Here is an 8,721-nt window from a genome sequence, read left to right on the forward strand (position 1 = left end):
AAGAGTTACAGGACATCTTGAATGGAATGAACAATCTAATGAACACAGAATATGAACTTAGAGTTAACAGAAGGAAGATCAAAATAATGGTTCAAATGGTTCGAATGCTCTTGAGCACTATGGGACTTCTGCATCTACATCTACATCATTACTCTGCAATTCACATTTAAGTGCTTGACAGATGGTTCATCGAACCAAAATCGTACTATCTCTCTACCATTCCACTCCCGAACAGCGCGCGGGAGAAACGAACACCTAAACCTTTCTGTTCGAGCTCTGATTTCTCTTATTTTATTTTGATGATCATTCCTACCCATGTAAAATGGGCTCAACAAAATATTTTCGCATTCGGAAGAGAAAGTTGGTGACTGAAATTTCGTGAATAGATCTCGCCGGGACGAAAAACGTCTTTGCTTTAATGACTTCCATCCCAACTCGCGTATCATATCTGCCACAGTCTCTCCCCTATTACGTGATAATACAAAACGAGCTGCCCTTTTTTGCACGCTTTCGATGTCCTTCGTCAATCCCACCTGGTAAGGATCCCACACCGCGCAGCAATATTCTAACAGAGGACGAACGAGTGTAGTGTAAGCTGTCTCTTTAGTGGACTTGTTGCATCTTCTAAGTGTCCTGCCAATGAAACGCAACCTTTGGCTCGCCTTCCCCACAATATTATCTATGTGATCTTTCCAACTGAAGTTGTTCGTAATTTTAACACACAGGTACTTAGTTGAATTGACAGCCTTGAGAATTGTACTATTTATCGAGTAATTTTGGAACTCATGTGGATCACCTCACACTTTTCGTTATTTAGCGTCAACTGCCACCTACCACACCATACAACTGATACTGGTCTTCGGATGACCTTACTAGACGGTAAATTAGAGCATCATCTGCGAACAACCTAAGAGAACTTCTCAGATTGTCACCCAGGTCATTTATATAGATCAGGAACAGCAGAGGTCCCAGGACGATTCCCTCGGGAACACCTGATATCACTTCAGTTTTACTCGATGATTTGCCGTCTATTACTACGAACTGCGACCTTCCTGACAGGAAATCACGAATCCAGTCGCACAACTGAGACGATATCCCATAGGCCCGCAGCTTCATTAGAAGTCGCTTGTGAGGAACGGTGTCAAAAGCTTTCCGGAAATCTAGAAATACGGAATCAACTTGAGATCCCCTGTCGATAGCGGCCATTACTTCGTGCGAATAAAGAGCGTTGCACAAGAACGATGATTTCTGAAACCATGCTGATTACTTACCGATAGATCGCTCCCTTCGAGGTGATTCATAATGTTTGAATACAGTATATGCTCCAAAACCCTACTGCAAACTGACGTCAATGATATAGCTCTGTAGTTCGATGGATTACTCCAACTACCCTTCTTAAACACTGGTGCGACCTGCGCAATTTTCCAATCTGTAGGTACAGATCTATCGGTGAGCGAGCGGTTGTATATGATTGATAAGTAGGGAGCTATTGTATCAGCGTAATCTGAAAGGAACCTAATCAGTATACAATCTGGACCTGAAGACTTGCCCGTATCAAGCGATTTGAGTTGTTTCGCAACCCCTAAGGTATCTACTTCTAAGAAACTCATGCTAGCAGCTGTTCGTGTTTCAAATTCTGGAATATTTCAGTCGTCTTCTCTGATGAAGGAATTTCGGAAAACTGCGTTCAATAACTCCGCTTTAGCGGCACAGTCGTAGGTAACAGAACCTTCGGCACTGCGCAGCAGGTGTATTGACTGCGTCTTGCCGCTTGTGTACTTTACATACGACCACAATTTCTTCGGATTTTCTACCAAATTTCGAGACAATGTTTCGTTGTGGAGCCTATTAAAGGCATCTCGCATTGAAGTCCGTGCCAAATTTCGCGCGTCTGTAAATTTTAGCCAATCTTCGGGATTTCGTGTTCTTCTGAACTTCGCATGCCTTTTCCGTTGCCTCTGCAACAGCGTCCGGACCTGTTTTGTGTACCATGGGGGATCAGTTCCATCTCTTACCAATTTATGAGGTATGAATCTCTCTATTGCTGTTGCTACTATATCTTTGAATTTGAGCCACATCTCGTCTACATTTGCATAGTCAGTTTGGAAGGAATGGAGATTATCTCTTAGGAAGGCTTCTAGTGACACTCTACCCGCTTTTTTAAATAAAATTATTTTGCGTTTATTTCTGGTGTATTTGGAAGAAACGGTATTGAGCCTAGCTATAACGACCTTGTGATTACTAATCCCTGTATCAGTCGTGATGCTCTCAATTAGCTCTGGATTGTTTGTGGCTAAGAGGTCAAGTGTGTTTTCGCAACCATTTACAATTCGCGTGGGTTCGTGGACTAACTGCTCGAAATAATTTTCGGAGAAAGCATTTACGACAATCTCGGAAGATGTTTTCTGCCTACCACCCGTTTTGAACAAGTACTTTTGCCAACATATAGAGGGAAGATTGAAGTCCCCGCCAACTTTAACCGTATGAGTGGGGTGTTTATTTGTTACGAGACTCAAATTTTCTCTGAACTGTTCAGCAACTACACTCCTGGAAAAGGAAAAAAGAACACATTGACACCGGTGTGTCAGACCCACCATACTTGCTCCGGACACTGCGAGAGGGCTGTACAAGCAATAATCACACGCACGGCACAGCGGACACACCAGGAACCGCGGTGTTGGCCGTCGAATGGCGCTAGTTGCGCAGCATTTGTGCACCGCCGCCGTCAGTGTCAGCCAGTTTGCCGTGGCATACGGAGCTCCATCGCAGTCTTTAACACTGGTAGCATCCCGCGACAGCGTGGACCTGAACCGTATGTGCAGTTGACGGACTTTGAGCGAGGGTGTATAGTGGGCATACGGGAGGCCGGGTGGACGTACTGCCGAATTGCTCAACACGTGGGGCGTGAGGTCTCCACAGTACATCGATGTTGTCGCTAGTTGTCGGCGGAAGGTGCACGTGCCCGTCGACCTGGGACCGGACCGCAGCGACGCACGGATGCACGCCAAGACCGTAGGATCCTACGCATTGCCGTAGGGGACCGCACCGCCACTTCCCAGCAAATTAGGGACACTGTTGCTCCTGGGGTATCGGCGAGGACCATTCGCAACCGTCTCCATGAAGCTGGGCTACGGTCCCGCACACCGTTAGGCCGTCTTCCGCTCACGCCCCAACATCGTGCAGCCCGCCTCCAGTGGTGTCGCGACAGGCGTGAATGGAGGGGCGAATGGAGACGTGTCGTCTTCAACGATGAGAGTCGCTTCTGCCTTGGTGCCAATGATGGTCGTATGCGTGTTTGGCGCCGTGCAGGTGAGCGCCACAATCAGGACTGCATACGACCGAGGCACACAGGGCCAACACCCGGCATCATGGTGTGGGGAGCGATCTCCTACACTGGCCGTACACCACTGGTGATCGTCGAGGGGACACTGAATAGTGCACGGTACATCCAAACCGTCATCGAACCCATCGTTCTACCATTCCTAGACCGGCAAGGGAACTTGCTGTTCCAACAGGACAATGCACGTCCGCATGTATCCCGTGCCACCCATCGTGCTCTAGAAGGTGTAAGTCAACTACCCTGGCCAGCAAGATCTCCGGATCTGTCCCCCATTGAGCATGTTTGAGACTGGATGAAGCGTCGTCTCACGCGGTCTGCACGTCCAGCACGAACGCTGGTCCAACTGAGGCGCCAGGTGGAAATGGCATGGCAAGCAGTTCCACAGGACTACATCCAGCATCTCTACGATCGTCTCCATGGGAGAATAGCAGCCTGCATTGCTGCGAAAAGTGGATATACACTGTACTAGTGCTGACATTGTGCATGCTCTGTTGCCTGTGTCTATGTGCCTGTGGTTCTGTCAGTGTGATCATGTGATGTATCTGACCCCAGGAATGTGTCAATAAAGTTTCCCCTTCCTGGGACAATGAATTCACGGTGTTCTTATTTCAATTTCCAGCAGTGTATATCATCGGAGTCTGGGGGTCGGTAGAAGGAGCCAATTATTAACTTAGTTTGGCTGTTAAGTATATCCTCCACCCATACTAATTCGCACGGAGTATCTACTTCGACTTCACTACAAGATAAACCACTACTGACAGACACAAACACTCCACCACCAATTCTGCCTAATCTATATTTCCTGATCACCGTCTGAGACTTTGTAAAAATTTCCGCAGAACTTATTTAAGGCTTTAGCCAGCTTTCTGTACCTATAACGATTTCAGCTTCTGTGCTTTCTATTAGCGCTTGAAGCTTAGGGACTTTCCCAGCACAACTAGAACAATTTACAACTACAATTCCGATTGTTACTTGAACCAAGCATGTCCTGTATTTGCCATGCACCCTTTAAGATTGCAGCCCACCCCGTACTTTCCCGAGGCCTTCGAACCTAAAAACCGCCCAGTCCACGTCACACAGCTTTCGCTACCCGTGTAGCAGCCAGCTGAGTGTAGTGAACTGACCAATTCAGCGGAACTCGAAACCCCACCACCCTATGGCGCATGTCAAGGAATCTGCAGCCAACACGGTCGCAAAACCGTCTGAGCCCCTGATTCAGACCCTCCACCCGGCTCTGCACCAAAGGTCCGCAGTCGGTTCTGTCGACGATGCTGCAGATGGTGAACTCTGCCTTCATCTCGTAAGCAAGACCGGCAGCCATCACCAAATCAGATAGCCGCTGGAATCCAGAGAGAATTTCCTCAGATCCAAAGCGACACACGTCATTAGTGCCGACATGTGCCACCACCTGCAGCTGGCTGCACCCTGTGCTCGTCATGGCATCCGGAAGGACCCTTTCCACATCAGGAATGACTCCACCCGGAATGCACACGGAGTGCACACTGGATTTCTTCCCCTCATTAGCGTCCATATCCCTAAGGGGGCCCATTACGCGCCTGACATTGGAGCTCCCAACTACCAATAAGCCCACCCTCTGCGATTGCCCGGACCTTGAAGGCTGGGAATCATCCTCTGAAACAGGGCAGGCTTCTGCATCTGGCTCGGCCAGAGACTTAATATCTGACGTCATCAGTCCCCTAGAACTTAGAACTACTTAAACCTAACTAACCTAAGGACATCACACACATCCATGCCCGAGGCAGAATTCGAACCTGCGACCGTAGCTGTAGCGCGGTTCCAGGCTGAAGCGCCTAGGATCGCTCGGCCACATCGGCCGGCGATGAAAATAATGAGCAGTAGCAGAAATGAGATTTAGCGGTGGGCTTAACATCAAAACTGGAGCTTTTCACTGGAATGACGGATTATCTGCAGTGTCTTAAAGCGGAACTACATTAAATAAGAATGTTAATTTTAATCTAAAAGGGGCATTACTCACTGCTAGGGGCTGAACGTTTAAACTCAGGTTCTCACTTTCTGTGCCAGATCCGTTGGCTAAGATGTTGTGAAGGCCAAATAGATGTCTGTGTGATCAGTTTTGTCAAGAACTGTACGTTTGCTCATTGTGGTGTGCGAGAAGAACGACCACTAGAGGTGAAATTGACAAAGAAGAAATTAGATACATAATTATAACGAAACGACACTACCTCGTTCGTTACCTCATTTCTTAGTCACTGTATTATCGTGTTGACAACGCCTTATGCAAAGGCTTTCTGTACAATTGCTACTCAACTGATGTTGTGTAGGTCATGTATGTATAAAACTTGGTTTTCCAAGCTGTTTTAATTGTTGTAAAGAAAAGATTGTAGACTATGTGACAGCTTGAAAATGTGAATGTAAATAACTGATCCTTTCTTGAGAGACGGTAATAGTATTTTTCATCGTGTCTTCCACCACTCAAGTAGGGAAAGTACAAGTCCTTTTACTTTGGTGGCTCCTCTTGTCTTGGCACACAGTGTTACGGGAGAACTTTTTAATCGGTCGTGAACTGAAGTTAACGGAGTAAATAACAGGCATTCGCCCGTTAATAGCAACAACGATGTCAAGTGATCTGCACTGCAGTATTTAATGAAGGGTTCAAATGTATCTAATTGCAATATTAAGTAGTCTCTTTTATATTGCTGCCTCGATGAAAGATTTTTGAGGTTCGAAAAAGTTACAATGCGCGACAAGTTCCACATTCAGAAGGAATGATGGTTATAGGAACGAAGTATGGCGTGCTGGTGCTGTATTTATGGTAAGAGACTTGAAGGTGATGCAGTGTGTTGGCTGATTATGAGTCATATATCTGCGTATTATTTAAAAGGCAAGAACGTTTTCATTTCAGTGGAACTGTAACAATAAGATCAGTTATAGCTCTAGATTCTACTTCTGAGCACTACATTAGTTCTATTAACAGTAATAAAACTGAGTAATAGACTGCAATAAAGAAGAGGTTTCTGAAATCGTATGGAGTGTGGCGTTGTACGGCTGTGAGATCTGGACCCTGTGAGCTGAGAACAGGGAAAAACTCAGTTCTTTTGAAATGGGAGTTAACGGCGATCCTCAAAAGCAAATGGACTAATAAGGCCACAGATTACGAAAACTTTAAAAGGATAAGAAAAGAAGTGGAGTTTAAGGAGCAATACAATACTGAGAAAGAAGGAACAACTTACATTATTGCTCATCTACTGACACATGAGAAACTCCTAGAGAATCTAAGAGAGAGATATCTGTATTTGTTAATGGAAAAATGAAGTAGAGAAAGAGTGCGACTGAAGTACAGTATGTAGACTAAACTATCAAAGGTATCTGTTGTGAGTCATGTATATAAATTAAGAAGACGGCAGAAAGACGTGAAGACTGGGTATGCCCTGACAACCATACTGCTGCCAAGCAAGAGTCGGGTTGTAGAACATCTGTGTTTTCTAAGCTTCTGGGTTTCTAGTGAGACAGGAACGCCTGCGTGAGCAGCTGGTCTCACGAGATAAGACAATGTAAGTCAGTTGTACTCGTATCTCATCATTACGCACATGTACTTGAGCGTCCAAACAAACAAAACACTTCCACTCTTATCACCCTGTATTTTCTCTTTCATTGGTTCCTGATACGACGAACAGATGTTTTCGACAAAAAACTGGAAAACAGTTTTTACCGAAGACACGCTTCATCGTTATAGACTTCAGTGTTCTGAAGATCGTAATTTCAACTGACTGATGAAGACCACGCCAAGGGGTAGTTAGGTTGGCCTCATTTGAAACATAACTATGAGTATGTCACAGAATATACTTCATTTATGTTCGTCAGACTCCGACATTCTTTCTCGAGTGTAGCTCCGGATTATCTGCCAAAACTGCATTCAAATCCCGTAGACTGTACACTTACAGTCGGCAGTAGGAGAAACTTTCTATTCGATCTGTGTTGCTCTCATCAGAAACTAGAGAGTCCCAGTCTCTTAGCTACTTCAGCTGTGGAAATTTCTTTCTTCTGCAGATCATAGCTTCACTAGCTGTAATTTTGTATTTGTATTTTGCAGCTCGATGTGAGGAAGACTTAGGAGACCTGTAGAACGGAATGTTGATACGGAAATGGAGATGATATTCCTTAACTCTATCTTTGGAGAGCTGTGTTGAGTGAAAGTGAAACGTGGACCACCGGAAATCCACAGGAGAGGGAAATGCGGTCGTTGGAAATGTAGCTCCCTCGAAGAATGTTGATTAAGTTGACAGATGAAGTTCAAAAAGGCGAAGTACTAACAAGTGTAAGTGTGAAGAAAGAAAACTGTGGAAAAAACATGAGGTGGTGTAAGTTGTGCGTGGCACTATGGTTTTTAAATGCTGTTGCTGTATTGTGCTTCTGGGTGCAGATTCCGTAACGTGTGGAATCCAGTGGATTGAGATATACTTTGTACAGCCCAAGTGTAACTGACACCGCCCATAACTTCATCTCCATGCACTGTCACGCAACATATACACCCAGCAGCCCCATACGCAGCAACATCAGCAACAACTAATATAAACGCCAAGCTCCCATCACGCAACAAGCAAAGTCGGGATTTGACTGTTTTCCTTACCTCACGGCCCAACAACTACACATCACCGATTTGTCTTTAGAAAGCAATCTTTGTCTCTTATTCTAATTATTTAAACTGAAACATTCAGGCCACGGATTGTTCCTGGGTATGGACAACCAATGACAAGGTCTCAAGGTAACGTATCCGCAACATCTTATCAGTCTTGTGGACCACTATGCTCAACCCTGTTCGCTCGCTGACGAGTTGTCGACGAAGTAGACCCGCATGTTCACCGCTTACGAGTGCTCCAGAAAGTCTCTTTCGAGCGGCATCATTTACAGATTGGCTCTTATAACGACTATTTGTACAAGTCGTTGATGGCACAGAGAACCGAATACATTTTGTCACTCACTCAAGGGCAAAGGAAAAAAAGTGCCAAGTCAAGCGCCAAGGGAAAAAAAAGCCTCTGCGATAGTTTGGTCGGGTAGTAAGAGCAGTAGCGGTTTCTTGCTATCTGCAACAGATCATACAAGAGTAGAGTGGTTGTTAGTTTCGGGTATCCTGCAATGCGCAGTATCATTGTCATAGCTTAGGCCGTCATAAAGAGTGTCAGTTCTGTCGAGGAGGGGTACTGCTGGGCTGGGCACCTGCGAAGTCTCCTGGGCCAGCTGCATGGTCTGCACCTGTAACATGCCAAGATTCTTACACAAGAGGTCGATTGGTCATAAATCGATCACTGTGTAAGGGTTTTAACTGGCTTTCTTTCCGTTTAGTGTGCATTATGGCTCCCCTGCGTTGCCGATAGGTCGGCTAGTTTACGCCTGGCTGCGTT

This window comes from Schistocerca serialis, chromosome 5 (assembly GCF_023864345.2).
Source record: "Schistocerca serialis cubense isolate TAMUIC-IGC-003099 chromosome 5, iqSchSeri2.2, whole genome shotgun sequence".
Taxonomy (NCBI): domain Eukaryota; kingdom Metazoa; phylum Arthropoda; class Insecta; order Orthoptera; family Acrididae; genus Schistocerca; species Schistocerca serialis.